Below are 16,812 nucleotides of genomic sequence, written 5' to 3'. Positions count from 1 at the left end.
CCCACTCACAAATACGCTTCCCAGTCAATAAGCAAGCTGTCCAAGACACCTGCTGGATCACACCCCATATCTAAAGCTTCAGAGCTTGCCAAAGCATATTACATAGGCCTTCATACAAATATGGTCAAAGAGTAAAAAGTGTGTCACCATAAGGTTGTAGAGATCTGTCGCACAACGCTTCTGTGAATACACTGAACACCACTGAACTGAACTGCAGGCTAAAAATTCATAAGGTGGTGAACTTTATGTATATTTGACTACCAAGAAAACAAAAGTTTTTGAGATAAGAGGTTCACTCCTGTCTCCCAGGCTGGAGTGCAGGGGCATGATCTTGGCTCACTGCAACCTCCAACACCCAGGTTCAAGCAATCCTCCTGCCTCAGCCTCCTGAGTAGCTGGGATCACAGGCGCCCACCACCATACCTGGCTAATTTTGCATTTTTAGTAGAAATGGGGTTTCACCATGTTGGTCAGACTGGTCTTGAACTCCTGACCTCATGTGATCTGCCCACCTTGGCCTCCCAAAGTGCTGGGATTACAGGCGTGAGGCACCATGCCCACCCAAAATATTTTTTAAAAGCAAAGAGGGATATAGGATCTAAAAGGGGAAGCTTTCAGTGCACCAGGATTAAGCTGGGAAGGAAGTGGGCATTTAGGTATTTATTGTATTATTCCTTATATCATTGATTGTATTAAATATTTTATAACTAGTGAAATATTTATAAGGGATTTCTTAAATATTTGAGACATCTTAAATATTTTATAATCAATTTTAAAATGTTTTGGAAAGCAATGGGCTGCCATGTAAGACTGAGCTCCCCGTCAGTGGAGGTATACAAGGAAAGGCAGGACACAAGAGATGGCACCTAAGTAATGGGGTGGGAAGCAAACTAAAAAAGTGACTCCTGGCCCAGCACAGTGGCTCACACCTGTAATCCCAGCACTTTGGGAAGCCAAGGCAGGTGGACCATTTGAGGTCAGGAGTTCGAGGCTAGCCTGGTTAACATGGTGAAACTCCGTCTCTACTAAAAACACAAAACTTAGCTGGGTGTGGTGGCACCTGTAATCCCAGCTACTTGGGAGGCTGAGGCAAGAGAATCGCTTGAACCCAGGAGGTGGAGGTTGAGGTGAGTCAAGATTGCGCCACTGCACTCCAGCCTGGGTGACAGAGAGACTCCATTTCAAAAAAAAAAAAAAAAAAAAAAAAAAAAGGTTGGGTGTCACTTGGGGAAGCCGAGGTGGGCAGATCACCTGAGGTCAGGAGTTTGAGACCAGCCTGACCAACATGGAGAAGCCCTGTCCCTATTAAAAATACAAACTCCTAGCTACTTCAAAGGCTGAGGCAGAAGAATCGCTTGAACCTGGGAGGCGGAGGTCGCGGTGAGCTGAGCATACACTGCTGAACTCGAGCCTGGGCAACAAGAGCGAAACTCTGTCTCAAAAAAAAAAAAAAAAAGAAAAGAAAAAAAGAAAGAAAAGGGGCTCACAAATTGGGATAGCTCAGAATCACTCATGAGTTTTAAAAAAAGAGGTTTCCAAGACATAACTCTGGGGTCCTGATTTGGTAAGTCGAGGCAGGGCCAAGCACCTGTATTTGCTCGTGTGCCCCCTCCTCCAGCTGGAACAGTTTTCTGGTCTAAGCATTGTTTCTCCAGTCCCAAGGACCAGGCCTGGGCCAGCTGAACCCCTGACCAGCTCAGCCATTCTCAGGCCTGGGGCAAAAGTCTGTCCACTTCACACCTGCTGCAGTAAAGGAGGGGGTGTACCCACCCGACAACGCTCCTGGAGCTGTAAGTGGTGAGTCACATGCAAACTCAGATGGAATCACCGAAGACCAGAGAGGGAAAGGGAGTGCCCCAGAATCACAGTGGACAGAGGCGGACTTGAGCTTGGGCCTTCTCATTCCCTTCTAGGATCTGCCTGTGTCACGGGCAGAGGAACTGACGGGCTTCACAAACTCCGGAACAACAGATGGTGACCCCTGGTTTCGGGGCAGTCTCGCTCTCAGACACCCTCTTCGACCCTGACGGGCCTGGCTTCCCCTGGGCACCGAGGAAACACCTGACGGGCTGAGCTTGCTGGGCTTGGCAGGTGCATAACTCAATACTTTGCAGATGGCACCCATGAGAAACTGAACCTTCATCTGACAGGCCGATGGCTTTAAGGCCCCAGCTGTTCTTCATCCAGCCGACAAGGAGTTTAAAGCACCTACTACGTGCGAGGCACCACGCTAGGACATCGCACAGGGCAGATGTGCTGCGCTGTCCAGCAGGCTTGCTGTCTTGTGTGTGCCTTCCAGCGGGCCTGGAGTCACATCAAGAGAACCTCCCAGCTTTGGCCTCTGCCCCCTGAGAGCTTGCACTCACACACGCAGGCCCTGAGAGGGAAAGGGAGCTTCCCTGAGTCACACAGTGAGGGCGCGGCAGAGCCAGGACAAGGGCCTGGTTCTCCTGATCCTCTCCAAGGTGACACCCCCGTACCTCCCTGAAAACATCAGGCCTGGTTGGGCAGCCAGAAGGAGGGTGAGTGAGTGATCAGCCATCTAACTGCCTCCTCCAGCTCTCTCTCTCACCCCGTACAAGTTGCTAAACCTCTCTGTGCCTCTCAGCCACCTCACAGGGATGAGAGAATTCATTATAGTCATGCCAGACAGCTTTTATCCAATGTTTAATTTTGCAAGTGCTGGCACGTTTATTTAAACATGTTATTAAACACATAGAAGCACTATGAAGTGGAGAGTCCTCTGATCATTCTCATTTTCCAGAAGAGGAAACTGAGGCACAGAGAGACAGCAAGGAACATGGTGGTAAGGGACACAGCTGGGACCCGGACCCAGGCAGGATGGGCGTGGGGCTGCCTCTGTACCAGAGGCCACACAGTCATCAGAGCGTGCAAGGTCTGAGTTTGAGTTCATGGTCAGTATTTAGTAGTTGCTACCTCAGACAATAACACAGTGATGTTCTACGTTACATAATGAAAGTAGGGGCGTACTCTGTGGAAGAGAGATCTAAGTACTAGGTGGGGGAGTGAGGCTGGGGGAGGACTCGGAGAGGTGGTCTCCAGGGCCCGAGAGATGCTGGAATAGGAAGGCGCTTTGAAGAGCTCAGAAAGGCATCACAACCTGCTAAGGTTCTTGGCACACAAGCTGGCGCAAAGAGCCATCTGGTCTACCACCTGCCTGGTGAGATGGGGCCGGGTTATTGAAGGTGGCTTTCCATTCATTCATGCCACAAACCTGCATGCCGGTTTCCTGGCTCATGGCCTCGGTGTTCTCTGCTGTGCCTGGGTGGAGGCTGGGGTGTGGGGGGTGCCATTCCTGAGGCTTGCTGGGGCATGGCTGGCTGCCCCTTTCCAGCGGCTGTATGGGCCTCCCAGTGGGCATGAGCCAGCAGGCCTCTGGGAAACTCAAGTGCAGGCAGAGGAAGCCTGGGGCCCACGGTGGAGACTTCCAACCCCCCGCCCCAGCTTCGTCTTCCCACAGGAGTAAGGGCAGAGGCCCTGGACTCCACCCAGGCTGGGCCTGAGTGTAAGGATACTGGCTTCCTTGGGGCAGGGAAAATGGGCAGAGGGTGGAGTTTAAAAGGAGAGGTGTCTGGCTGGGACACCTCCAGGCAGCATCAGGCTCACGAGGGACACTGTGCCAGGATGCTGTCAGCTGAGTCTTATTTCTGGGCTGACAAAGGGAAGCCCAGGACATGGAGTGCGGGTGGCTGGGGCTGGGGTTTGCAGAGGTGATGTGGCCTCGTAGCCATTTGCTCCTGGCCTGATCGCAGTGCTTCGAGCCCCGCCATTTGGGGAGATTCCTCTGGGCCCTGTTGTGTCTTTGGTTTTCAAGAAGGTGCCAGAGTTCTGCCAACAGATCTGGAAAGGGCGGCGTCCTCACAGAAGCAGAGTCTGTGGACCCATCCAAACTCGGCTTCTCCTCCTGTTGGCTGAGGGCGGGACAGCACTGCGTGGCTGGGAGGCTTGGGGAACAATGGGGCCATCTCTAAGACACAGGAGTCTCCAGGGGTGGGTGTGTCCAGAAGGCCCTGGCTGCAGAAGCGGGAATTATAGGGTGCTGCCTAGCCTAGGGCCGGTCCTGTTGGTGGGTGGGCCTCTGTTGGTAACCCCGGGGGTGGAGATGGAAGCACTCATTCAACCCCAGACCTTACGCAGGCGGTCAGGACCCTGGACAGCTCTGGGCTGGTTCCCAGACTCTCTGACGGGGGCGGGGGGGGAGGGACGGGGAGGTACGTGGTGGGGCAGGGGGCAGGAAAAAAAAAAGAGGGGCGGGGAAGCTGCCAGCATCTTGTGCATCCCATCCTGAGAAGCCCTGAAGTGCAGCTCAGAGGAGGTGAGATTCTCAGGAAGAGAAATGAGGGCAGAGGTCTAAGACCCTTCGGCCCGGGGGTGGATGCCAGAGGTCAGAGCTGAGGTCCATAAGCCAATCAACGGGCGAGAGGAAATCTGAACCGATATGACCGGGGGGTAGGGAACCTTTCTGGAGTCCTAGGGTGGCTCCATCATTAACTCTAGTATGACCCAGAACCTCAGCTTCCCCAGCCAGAACACAGATGGAGTGGTCTCCGGGTGAGGTGACTGCACACACATCCTGGTCCGCCCTACTGTCCCCATGTCACTACAAACACCGCCTCTTTGTACTCTCAGAAGTGCTCTGGTGTGGACACAAAATCACACGGCCACTGTCTCTCTGGGCACCCTTTCCATTCAAAGCGTGCTAATGACCTCCTCCTGTTTCAACTTTTTAGCAAGGAAGGCTTTCGGCCAGGACGAAGGAGAGGCCCTATGGATGGGTCCGTCATCCCCAGCGCTACTTCCCATTCTCCAGCCAGGCCCGCTGAGGGCAGCCCACTCTCCCTGCTTCCCACAAGGCACTGTGGGATGTCTAGACGATGAGTGGCCAAGACCTCTCGCTGATCCCTATCCTCCTCTTCCTCCTTACTAATTAAACTGCTAATTTGAGCTGGACTCGCCTAAATAGTACATTTCCAGCTGCCCTTACAGTTAGGACCACATTCTAGTCAGGGGAACGTGAGTGGAGTCGAAGTGTTCCATGGTGAACCACTCCTTATAAGGAATGGGCATGCATGCTCCTTGCCAGCTGGGATGCAGATGTGATGGTGGGAGCAGGAGCAGCCACTTTGGTCCCAGAAATGAAACTACAGGTGATGGTGACAGAGCCATCCTACCAGCCCTGGACCACTGAATTCTTGCTGTTTGTGAAAGATAAATGAACTTCTACCTTATTTAAACTGCCATTCTTCAACTGCTTGTCCTCCCTAATACAGATGAGAGGCTTCTCACTCAGAGGAGCAGACTACACTCAGGGGAGGGAGGAGCCTGGCACAATCTGGAGGTACTCTGGGCAGATGGGGAAGGGAGGAGGAGCAGGAATACAACTTCCTCCTCCCCTGCAATCTGCCCCTGACATGCCCAATTTTCTTTTTCCCACCCTGGCACCACAACCCCACCCCAGCCATCCCCACACTCTGCACATGCCACACGCGGTGGGGACACCATGTTTCTGCCATCTCTCACACCTGAGAGCCGCTGTGGCCTAAGTTCCACACGCCCTTCCTTCCTAGAAGGCCACTCTGACTGTCCGATTCTCTGAGTCCTGCATGCGTGCGTTGTTCCTCTCTGGGAGTGTCAGGACCACGGTGAACCACACCGCCAGCCAGCCCTGCACTTCCAAAGGCACAGCTCGGGCTCCAGCTACCCCGCACCCTCCTCTGAGTGGAGCACACAGTAGGACCGCAGCATGTGCTTACAGACAGGGCACACCGCCTGCCTCCACCTGCCCCTTCCTGGGTGTCCCAGAGTCTCAGTGTGTCAGCTGAGCGAGTCTGGAACTGCAGTCCACTCAGGTGCTCATGGCATTTCGGGGCCATGATGCAAGCAGCCAGGCCAGGATGCTCCAATGTCCGGAGCAGCGTAAGCCACGGCAAGCAGAGAGCGCCACGGGCTGCTCCAGGTGCCTGTGATCTCCACGCAGAGAGCAGCAAGGCTCTGATACTGGAGCGTAGGTGGCTCTCCCGCACTCCGGCTCTGGGCAGATGCGTGGCCCCTGTCTGCCTCTATTTCCTGAGTGCAGCAGCACCATGGATGCCCATCGCTCAGGGCTGAGGTGTTATGGAGAGGCTGCATCTAGAAGGTGCTCAGTAAACACGTCCTTCTCCTCCCATGCCTTCCCCCACTCCTCCCTCCTGCACGCTCTGGCAGAGAAGCAGCTCCTTGAGCTCTGGGCCACGTCTCACCAGATCAAATCACTGCTATGAAACCGCAAAGGCCCTGTCTGCTCATTCCCCTCTGGCTCCCATGCCCCATGCCGGCTGCCTGTACCCCAGCCCCCGCAGATCCAACTCTCCTTCCTGCCCCTCCCCCTCCATGGCTGCCGTCAAGCCAGGCCTTGGCGCCGGCCTCCTCCCCAGGCCCTCCAGTTCCCCCGTACGCTCTCTGACCCACTTTGGCTGCTGGCTTCACAGTTTCCCCGGGTGGGGCTGGGGGAGCACGGCTGCAGCCCTGGCTGTGAGTCACTGGGGCTGCGTCTGCAGGGGGAGGGGATGGCTCCAACAGGCATGCAGCCCCCAGGGCCCATCCCTCAACATGTATGCACAGTGGTGCCTACGCCTGTGTGTGCAGAATGTGGGCATCCTTGCACATGCGGGGGTCCTGGGGATCACACATGTGCAGGCACGCAGCTGGGCCAGCCTGGGGCATGCAAACACGCATGCACAGACAGACACACTCTCACATCCAGCAGCAGCAAGGAAGGCAGCTGAGGCTCTGGAGGGAGGATGGGGGAGAAAGACTTGGTGGCAACTGCCCAGAGGGCTCGCCAGGCACATGTCAGGGTCCCAAGATGGCTTCTGATCTTACCCAGGCCATCATCTCACTAGATGCTTCGTGAGCCCCTGGGGTCTGGGCCTCCACGGCACACAGCATGATGACCCTGGAGGGAAACCTGGAGGTAGCTCAAGCCAAGGCTGGATTGCAGGGTACGTAGGACCTCTGGGTAGGCAGGACCTCGGGGTGGGCAGGGGACTGGAACAGGGGCAGCTGAGAGGGCTCCTGGCTTCCCATTCACTTACTCAGAGACCCTCGCCCCCGACTCACTGAGGAGGAGCACAGAGAGCTTACAGGACTTGCCTCTGTGCGCACAACTGGGGAGCAATGGCGCCCACAGTTAAACCTGGGCCTGGGAAAGTTCCCTCCCGCGAGGATCCAAAGAGCGGGTCAGAGACCAGGGATCAGAGGCCAGAGTTCAAAGGCAGGTGGAGAGGCAGCATTCAGGAGCTCTGGCCAGGGGGAGGAGGGATCTCTGGGACCTGCCAGTGGGAGAGGCCAGAGGCTGGGGGCCGGGCATCTGCAGCCACACCCTCTGTCTGCTAATTAAGTTACGGGAATATCAGGATATAAATTACAGGAGGAAATTAAAAGACAAATGGAGACCTAGGAGCACAAGCCTGATCCCTGCAGCCTGGCCTGCCTCTAAGGGGAGGTGGATTGCTGGGGGGGAAAGGGCAGGAGACCCAGGTGCTGGGGAGGGGAACGGATTAGCTCTCTTCTCATCCAGGGCGGCCCACGGGGTGACTCGGTCCAGGCTGGGCTTGGGCAGTCCCGGGTGTGTGTGGAGGGAGACAGGATGGAGGCAGGGGCCACCCTCGTGCTGGGCTCCTGTGAGGTGTAGGGTGGAAAAGGAAGAACTCTGGCTGACGGAAGGGACGCCTCTGCTGGATGCCCCAGAATGGGCTGTGGCTCATCTCATAAATGCCAGCATGCAACCCCGTGAATACCACCAGGACAAGGTCTATGGCCTGGCAACTAGCAGGCACCAACCAACTACTTGGCAAATGAATAAAACATGTAGTGAGCACCAACCCAGAGGCAGCAGTGACCACCATGGGCAAGAGATGGCTCAGGTGTTGGCTGCTACCTTCCTAATGACAAGGAACAGACTTAGCTGGTGCAGTCCCCTTCTCCTTCGCCTCTACCATACTTCCTGGTTTCCTGCCTGAGATGCAAATGCAATGGCCGGAGGTGCAGCAGCCATTCTGAGGCCATGAGGACAAACACCCAAAGAAGCAGAGCAGGAAGCTACAAGGAACCTGGGCCATTGACAACCCCCTCAGGCTGTGTACCAGCCCCACTGCCACCCTCTTTGCATGAGAAAAATGACCCCCAGGGGGGTTCAACCACACAGTGCTCAGGTTTATCCTGCGCAGCCAAATTCAGTCCCTAGCTGACACAGCATAAACTAATACTGAATCATTTTATTAGAAAGTTACTGTCACTTTAATACTCTTGATTACAACAAGAAGAAAGTCTCAGATCGGGGTGGTGACTCTGGTATATCTCTGCACACTTACTGCTCTTCCTTTTTAATAAAGCAATAGCCGGCCTTGGGCTCCGAGCCTCCCCCCTCCGGCTATCACATCCAACTAGAATTTAATAACATTGTTTTGTTTCCACTGAATTTACTTTTATGATTATGAATTCTATTTATGGCAAGAGAGGCTTGTTTTCCATTTGTAGCGGTGCTATAAAGCTTCTCTTTTAAATAAACGTATTTAAGTTTTTAAAAAGTGAATGGATTTAGAGGAAGGCGGTAGTCTTGAAGTTGGAGAGGGTGGGGGGGGCAAACAGATGGCTCTGCTGGGGATGCTGCCCAGTCCTGCACTGCAGCTCTGAGGGACAGTCTGTCCCGGGCAGGAGGAGTGGGCAGGGCCAGGGTAGTTAAGCCTGGCCCCTCCGAATGCTAGGGGCTGAGTCTGCTGTGAGAGTTTGTTCAGCCCGGAGGCAGGGGATGGGTTTCCCTTGGAGCTGGGCAATCTCTAGAAGTTGCAGGCTCAGAAGAGCAGGCTGGTCAACTGGGCAATGAGCTGTGGGCAGTGATTTGAAGCTGTCCTGGTCACCGAGCCACTAACGCAATGTCCCAGGTTCCTTCCAGCCTGCCCGTGTGAGGCAAGACTTCAAATGCGGGGCTCCGGGAGCCGGCATGACCTTTTGCTGATTAGCTCAGGCTGTTTGCTCGGCAGCCGCCAGCTGATCTCTGGACGGCGGCTCAACACGCCAGCCACAGCTGCCTGTCACCCTCTGGCAGATAAATAACTGCTCCTGGAGAGGTGGGGGAGGGGAGTCCAGCGTGCAGCAGATCGAGGGGAGCTGCTGCATGCAAGGTGCATGGATTGGCGGGGTGGCCTTGGGTGAGTCACTGGGATGTCCGCTCTGCAGTTCAGCAGCACCTCTGCGGGCAAGAGCATCACCCCCACTCCCCAGGGTGGGAAACCAAGACCAACAGCGGGGAAGGGGCTTGCAGAGAGGGTCTGTGCTCACCTCCCTCAGCTCCCAGGCTCTGCTGTCTTGAACAGGCCGGCCCACATCTGGCCTCTGTCCCTGGTGCTGAAAGAGTCCCACCAAGGTCACCCAGGGTCCCAGGACACCAGAGAGCCCCTTTCTAGACTCTCAACCATTGCTTGGATAAAGGCAACTTCTAGGGACCAGGCTTCGAAAGTGGGAAGTGGAGGAACAGAGGGGCAGGGGCCTGGGAAGCTGGGAAACTTGAATTCACTGAGTGACAAAAGGACGTCCCTAGAAGGGATCTCGAGAACAATGAGTTCCGCCCCCAGGTTCCTGAGGAAGATTCAGTCGAGCAGCTGCCTCCACCATCAGACCGCCCAGGAGCCAGGCCCATCTGTCTTGCCACCTGCCTTCTGAGGTGGGGCCGGGCTGGGAAGCATCCCATCTACTCATTCAACAAACATTTATGCACTGTCTCCCACCTGCCGGGCTCTGAGGCTCGCCGCCGCGCAGAGCCAGCAGCCTGGGGCTGAGCACGCAAGAGAAGACGGAGATTTCACGCCTGGAGAGGACTCCAGAGGCTACGGGGCTGGGGCGATCCCACTCAGGCTACGCTGAGCCTGGAGGAGGCTGAACTTGGGCTGGGATGGAAGGACAGGTATCTCTGGGAGCAAGGAAAGACTAACACGGGTGGAGCATCCATGTTCCAGAGATTGCCGAGTTCCCATTCCATGCTCAGGGCAATATCCAGCACTGCTGAATGAGCACCTACTTGATGCCAGGCTGTCTACATACCCCACTGAACACTTCCCTCCCAGGAAGGGCCTTATTGTCCTCATTTTATAGCAAAAGAGGGAGGTGAGAGGTAGAAAATGACTTCCAGCATTTCACACTCAAAACCCAGCAGGGCAGAGGTGGACTGACTTTTTAAAAGGAAAGAAAGGCTGGCCTTGGTGACTCACGCCTGTAATCCCAGCACTTTGGGAGGCCCAGGCAGGCGGATCACTTGAGGTCAGGAGTTTGAGATCAGCCTGGCCAACATTGCGAAAACTCGTCTCTACTGAAAATATAAAAATTAGCCAGGCCCAGCTACTTGGGAGGCTGAGGCAGGAGAACTGCTTAACAATTGGAAGCAGAGGTTGCAGTGAGGCAAGATCACGCCACTGCACTCCAGTCTGGGTGACAGGGCGAGACTCCATTTCAAAAAAAGAAAAGCAACAGATAAACTTGGGGGACAGGGTATTGCAGGCAAAGGGACTCCCACATGCAAAGACAGCAAGGGAAAGTCTGTGGCTACCGCCGGGCATATCGGGCAAAGCCCAGCCCAAGCCTCCCGATCACTGTCCCATCCCCAGAGGCTGTGCGATGGGCTGGGGTGGGCACAGCCTAGTCCGCCAGCCTCACCCTAACAGTATGCAGTCTGCCGCAGCCGTGGGCCTCTGTGGTGCTCTGCCTGCTGCCATGTGGGTCTCAGTCTAGAGGCCGTGGGGCTCTTGGCTCCTGGCATGGTCTGAGCTGCTGTCCCCTCCCCCAGACTTCCCTGTCTTCCCAAGAGCTCCCAGCCCAGGGAAGCCCCCATCAAGAGAGGGTCTGTGGGGACACAGTCACATTTCAGGTGGGGACAGTGTCGCCCACAGAGGGGCAGGGGCAGGCCACTGTCGCAGGGCTTTGCTCTGGTAGGGGATCAGCACAGATTGGTTGAATACATGGAGAACTAAAAACTGGAATTTCTGGTTCTGAGTGTTCTCTCTCTCTCTCTCTCTCTCTCTCTCTCTCTCTCTCTCTCTCTCTCTTTCTTTTTCTCCCTCTCTCGCTCTCACTCTCTCTTCAAGGTTTTTTTCTGTGTCTCTCTGAGCCTCTGCCTGTCTCCTCCTCTTTCTGGAACTCTCTATATTTTCTGGGTCTCTCTGTTCCTCTCCCTTCTCCTCCTCCCCCTCCCACCCTCCCTGCCCTCCCCTCCCCTTCTCTGGCCTCGGGATGTTCAGGACACAGGCTGAGTCGTGGTCCCACAGGCTGGCCTCAGTGGCACCTGCCCCCACCCACCCCCAGGCAGCAGACCCACCCCAGGTTCATTCCCACATTTCCCCTATCTAGGTCAAACGACCAGACCCACATGGAGCACAGTGTCTGCACACAGGGAGGACTTCACTCCACTCAGGAGGCGCAGCCGGACCCAGGCCTGTCACTGTGTAGCCCCCCAGGAGCCTGGTCCACAGATTCCCAGGGGCAGGGGGATCTTTTCTGAAATACAGAGATGGTATCAAGGTCAGCAGGGCTTGGAGGGACCCTGTTGAGAATGAGGAGAATAGCCCGTTGGGGAGGAGGAAGACCACAGATGGGGCCAGGCAGGGCTGGCATCTGAGGCCTTGCTGATCCTGGCTCAGGCGGGGCAGCCCACTGTGCCACAGGGAACGCGGGGCTGGGGCTCGGAACATCTAGGGCCTCGCCCCTGCAAGATTTTGTCTTGGGAGTGAGTCCCTTCCCTTCTCTGGGCTTCGAGTTTCTCATCTATACAACGAGAAAGGTGGGTTCATGAGGCCGAAGGTTCCTTCGAGCCCTAGCATTCTAGAAGCCCAAGGCAGCAGACCAGGACAGAGCTAACAGCAGCAGTGGAGCAGCCTGACCTGGGGACCCCACTGCCTGCCAGCCTTTGCGGGAAGGAAGGAGAAAGACATGGAGAAATGAACACTGGACTGTGAGTTAGAGGACACCTATTCCCCCAATCTGACTCTGAATCACTATGTGGTCCCCTGGGCCTCAGTTTCCCCACCTGTAACATGAGGCAGCTCCAGTGGATGAGACTTGAGGGCCTCCCAAATTGGAGATGCTACCAGGTGTTGGCAGGGCCAGTGCTGTGCATGGAACTCCTCCTTACCAAGTCCTGGTGAGGCTTTTGAATGATGCCATAGTGGTAGGGGTGAGGGGGCAGGGCAGAGCCCGGGAAACAAGGTCCTCTGGGATCCCTCCCCAGAGCCCAGTCCAACTTGTCTTCTTGAGAAGCCTCCCTCTAAAGTTGCAGAGAGGTCTGGGGAACCATCTGACCATCAGCAGAAAAAGGCATGCCTTGGGAGGTTCTAGATGGAGTCTCTGTCCCCCCATGTAATGAAAAAGAGAACCCAAAAATTCCAAGATGCCTTCCTCTTGTGGTCCACTGGAATTGGCAGAACATAAGCATTACAACCACTTTAAATAAACTCAATATATAGAATGCTTTCATACGAAAGACAATCTATTTATTGAGAAAACCCACAGCCTAAAATCCAGACTTTTCAGTGTACTGTGTCACTTAACAATAGTGCCTCCTTCTGGTCAAGTGAGATATTACAACCCAGCTCTATTAGGCCAAGAAACTACATAAGAGGACCTGCTAAGTTTGAAAACGACTGAGTCAGAGTCCCAGAACTGGGTAAAGTACAGTTGCCCAAATTCAAAGTATAGCTGCCCAAAAAGGGCATATCTGCTATTTCTGAAAAAAGCTGCAGAAAAAACACTTGTCCAGCTACCTTCCCACAGCAGGATGAAACTCAGAAAAGACACAGCACAACCAGATCACTAGAAGACCTGGCAAGCCATTAGGATGGAGACCTCCACCCCCAATCACCCAGGCCTTCAATTCAACAATTTGTATGTACTTTTCTAGACAGAGAACCTGTGTCAAATATACAGTATAAGTGAATATTAACCTATGTGACCTATGCCACGTTATTCATATAGTGGTTGTATACCCAAATGCTGGACCGTATCTGTTCACAAAAGTGGTGAAAGATAAAGCCTCCTTTAATCCTCCGAGCTGCTCCTGGCTTGTCAGGGAAGGATAATGGGTATACCCTGAGTATGGCCACCACCTACTTAGACCATTTCAGGGCAGCCCCAGGCTCCTCTTGTCCAATTCCGAGGCAGCCCCTGCAGCCTCTGTCCACTCTCTTCATCTCAGGGAGGCACTGTCGAACAAGAGTCAATCCTTGAGGAGCGTTTATTTCTGCAGGACACCTGGCTCTGCCTCCATCTCCTTCCAGGCACACCTACTCACAGGTCATTAAGAATTATCCCCGTCCCGCTTCCCCGCAACCCTCTGCAGACAGCATGACGAACAAGAGCATACCTTACTTGTATGTCAGGGCCCGCCAACAACCTGGTGCACCAGAGAAGAAGAGGCTGGAGGATTCCTCCCTGCCAGGCTCATGGACATGTTCACCTCATTCCAGCACACAGAAGGACAGCCTGGGTCCGGACAAACTGCAGGACAAATGGTCACCAAGGCAGCCGCACCTGCACAGAGATGGAGCAGAGGAGGGTGAGGAGGGAGGAGCACTGCCTCCTGCAGCCGTCTCAGCTGCTGGAAGACCCCATCTGCCGAAGTCACCAGCTGTTGGTCACATGTGCATTGGACTGCCGGTATGTCACACACCTCAAGAACCAATCTGAGAGGCTGGGGACTTCCTGAAACACAGAGCAAGCTGATACATGAACCATGTGCCAGCCGGGACAGAGGGGAGAGGAGCCAACAGCAGATGCAAGATGTGAGCTGAACTGCAGGAGTGAGGGAGTAGCCAGACCTGGGGTCACTGCAACCAATTCCAACTCCAGTCACCCAGCGGTGGCCTGGGTGTTTGGGGTGAAGGCCCACTGTGGTGCTGCAGCCCTGGAGGCTCTGGGGCCATTGAGTCTGTGGGACCCTTCCAGGCACATCACATCCAACATCCCTCCACGAGGTGAAGGCAGAAGGCTGGACTGATGAGGAAAAGACCCTGGGCGTGCTCACCGGAACTGCTGCATCCCCAGCAGGGCCCTCTCCCCAGCACCTTCCACCCCAGCTGCGAAGTGCTAGGCTAGGCCAAGCACTGAGAAGGAAACTAAGTCAGGAGGCAGAAGCCTCAGGCCAAACCCCAGCTCTGTGTCGGTCTGCTGAGCGAGAGACCTTGGGCTGGTCAGTGAACTATGCTGCCTACAGGTTAGGTCATCCGTCCAGCCACTGTATCAATCCAGGAAGCTCTGCACGCCCAGCACTGGTGCAGAGGACTCTCCAGGCATCATCTCATCTCACCAGCACGCCTGCTTCCTTCACCACAATGCAGCACCTTATCCCCATTTTACAGACAGGGAAACTGAGGCTGAGAAGGGAGGCTGTCCTGCCAGGGTTGCACAGCCGGGGTGTGGTGCAGAGCCCAGCTCCATGAAGGACGCCTTTGAACCTGGAGGGCAGGAGGGGAAGGGCTGTGGGGTGCAGGGACCAGAGCAGGTGGCATCTGCAGGACAAACGGGGTTCTGGGTGCAAAGGGCTTGGTGTGGAGGTTGCAGAGGCCGTGCTGGGCTCTGCCACACCTGTGCCCCTGGAGGCTGAGGGAGCCTCAGAAGACCCTGGTGGGGACCAGGAGGGGTCCCCTAGTCTGTCTGCCCATACCCTGCCCCGACAGCTCCAGGACCAGAGCAAGTGCTAGAAGGCAAGAAGGAACCTGTCGCTGGCAGAAGTGTGTGTGTGTGTGTGCGCGCGCGCGCACAGATGAGTGAGTGGCATGTAATTACCTAAAATTGTGGGTTAGAAGCGGATGTAAATAACCAAAAAGTACATGGGGAAGTGGGGGGATGCTCGTCACTTAGAGATAATTACTTAACCACTAATTGAAATAATAATGGTGTGTATTTGAATATGCTAATGAGGCTGAACCTGTGCTCAAAAAGGTAACTGAAATAAAATAGGAGGAGGATTCCAGGTCCACATCCTCTCTGCCCCAGGCCTTTGCCCTGTGGGTCCCCCTGCTCTCTACCCAGCCCATGCCCACTTCCTTTGCTTGGTCCTGCCCGAGGCCCCTCCAAGGGTACCCATCAGCCCTAGGGTTACCCCACTTCCTGTGCTGGGAGGGCAGATGCGGTGGTACAGGGCGTTTGTCCAGCAGCCTCTGGCGAAGCCCCAGGGGAGAGGCAGGAATGCATGCTTGTGGAGTGCCTACTGTATACCCGGCCCAGCTCTGCAAAGCGTTCCATGTTACAGACTAGGAGACAGGCGAGTGCGGCCAGCCGGCAGTCACGTGGAGGGGGTCGGGCCAGGACGCGGATTTCCAGCTACTCTTGGACCTTCCAGCAAAGCCATCCAAAGGAGGAACAGCCAGGCCTTGTGGAACCACCTTGTTCTTATGAGCAGAGGTCCAGAGCGGGAGCTTGTAAGGACACAGAGAGGGCTCTGCGTGTTCTCACACGTGTGTGCTGGGCACGGTGTGCAGGTCAGGGTACCTGCCCTGGGCTTTCACTCTCCCTTAGCATCACCAGCAGACTGTGTACACACACACACACATACGCACATATATATACGTACATGCATGTTGCACATGTGCACACATACACATGAACTCATACGTGCATTGCACATACAGAGGCACACACACTCATCACTCTCCACAAAGGCCCACTCAGCCACATCCAGGCCCAGGCATCCAATGCACCCCCTCTGACACAGCCTGAGCTTTAACCCAACACCCTCCCTGACGTCTGCCAATGCAAGGCGCCTGAGGGGCTGAACACAAGGCAGGATACAGGGGTCCACTCATCCACCCGACAGAAGCCAGCCAGGCCTGGAGGGGGGTCTCTCTGGGGCTGTGTGCTTTACAGGAGTGAAGGTGATTAGACGAATTCACGGAGGCCTTTGTATTGCTGCTAGAAATCCATGCTTCTGAGCAGCCAGCATCGATCAGGGATTTGTGGGGTCGCTGGTGATCTGAGACGCAGCAGCTGCTGGCCCAGGGGCTGCGCTGGGAAGGTGGGGTGTGGGGGGCACGCCCAGATCTGCGTGTCATGGAGATTCAGGGTGGTGTGGGTGGCAGCAGTGCACAGTGGGACTTGGAGGATGTGGAGCTGCTGGGTTTTGAGGAGGTGACGGCTCCCGCCCATGCATGTGGTCCGCGCTGGCCCCGAGGAGCCCAGAGGTAGGCTGTGCTGGCGGCTGAGCAGCATCGCCAAGGTCAAGGCTGCCATGACATTTACAAGCCCCTGAAATGCTGTGCCTCACTTTCCCCCACTGCAGAATGAGGACGATAGTGACCCTCCCTTTGTCAGGGTGTAGGCTCACAGCTCAATCTTGTCAGGAACCACAGGCCAGGGAGCCTCAGAAACCACTGGGCTGGAGGGGTCAGAGCTAGGAATCTGCCCTGGAAAATACACAGGCAGTTTTGTCTGTGATATTCAGGGCTTCGTCAGCCCGCCCTGAAGACTATCCCAGGACACCAAGGCTCTCCTTTACACAACTGTGCAGGATGTTGTGCACAGGAAACTGAGGCCCAAAGCCATCCACTGAATTGCCATGAGGCAGAAAAGGCAGGGGCCCAGACAGACAGCAGTCCTCAGAGGCTAGGGTAAACTGAGGCTCCGAGGGGCCGATCACACAGGTGCACGGTGAGGCTGTGAGGCCTCCCTTCTCAGGTGTCCACTGTGTGCCAGCGGGAAGGGGTGCCCAGCGGTGCCCTCAGGCAGGCGGTGGCAGCTGCCCCCCACGCCCCGCCTTCCCAGTGCAGCCCCTGG

The 16,812-nt window shown here is 55.4% G+C and overlaps 1 protein-coding gene across 2 annotated transcripts in view; it reads right to left on the bottom strand.

The window, feature by feature from the left end:
- ELFN1 (extracellular leucine rich repeat and fibronectin type III domain containing 1) overlaps nt 1-16,812 on the bottom strand; it is an 82,005-nt gene that overhangs the window by 25,652 nt on the left and 39,541 nt on the right. For both annotated transcript variants that reach the window (XM_074406813.1, XM_039468839.2), the window contains exon 2: nt 13,406-13,572. The gene's annotated coding sequence lies outside the window, so the exon portion shown is untranslated. The remainder of the gene's footprint in view (nt 1-13,405; nt 13,573-16,812) is intronic.

This window comes from Saimiri boliviensis, chromosome 1 (assembly GCF_048565385.1).
Source record: "Saimiri boliviensis isolate mSaiBol1 chromosome 1, mSaiBol1.pri, whole genome shotgun sequence".
NCBI classification, from domain to species: domain Eukaryota; kingdom Metazoa; phylum Chordata; class Mammalia; order Primates; family Cebidae; genus Saimiri; species Saimiri boliviensis.
This window is presented reverse-complemented; position numbering and strand designations above follow the sequence as displayed.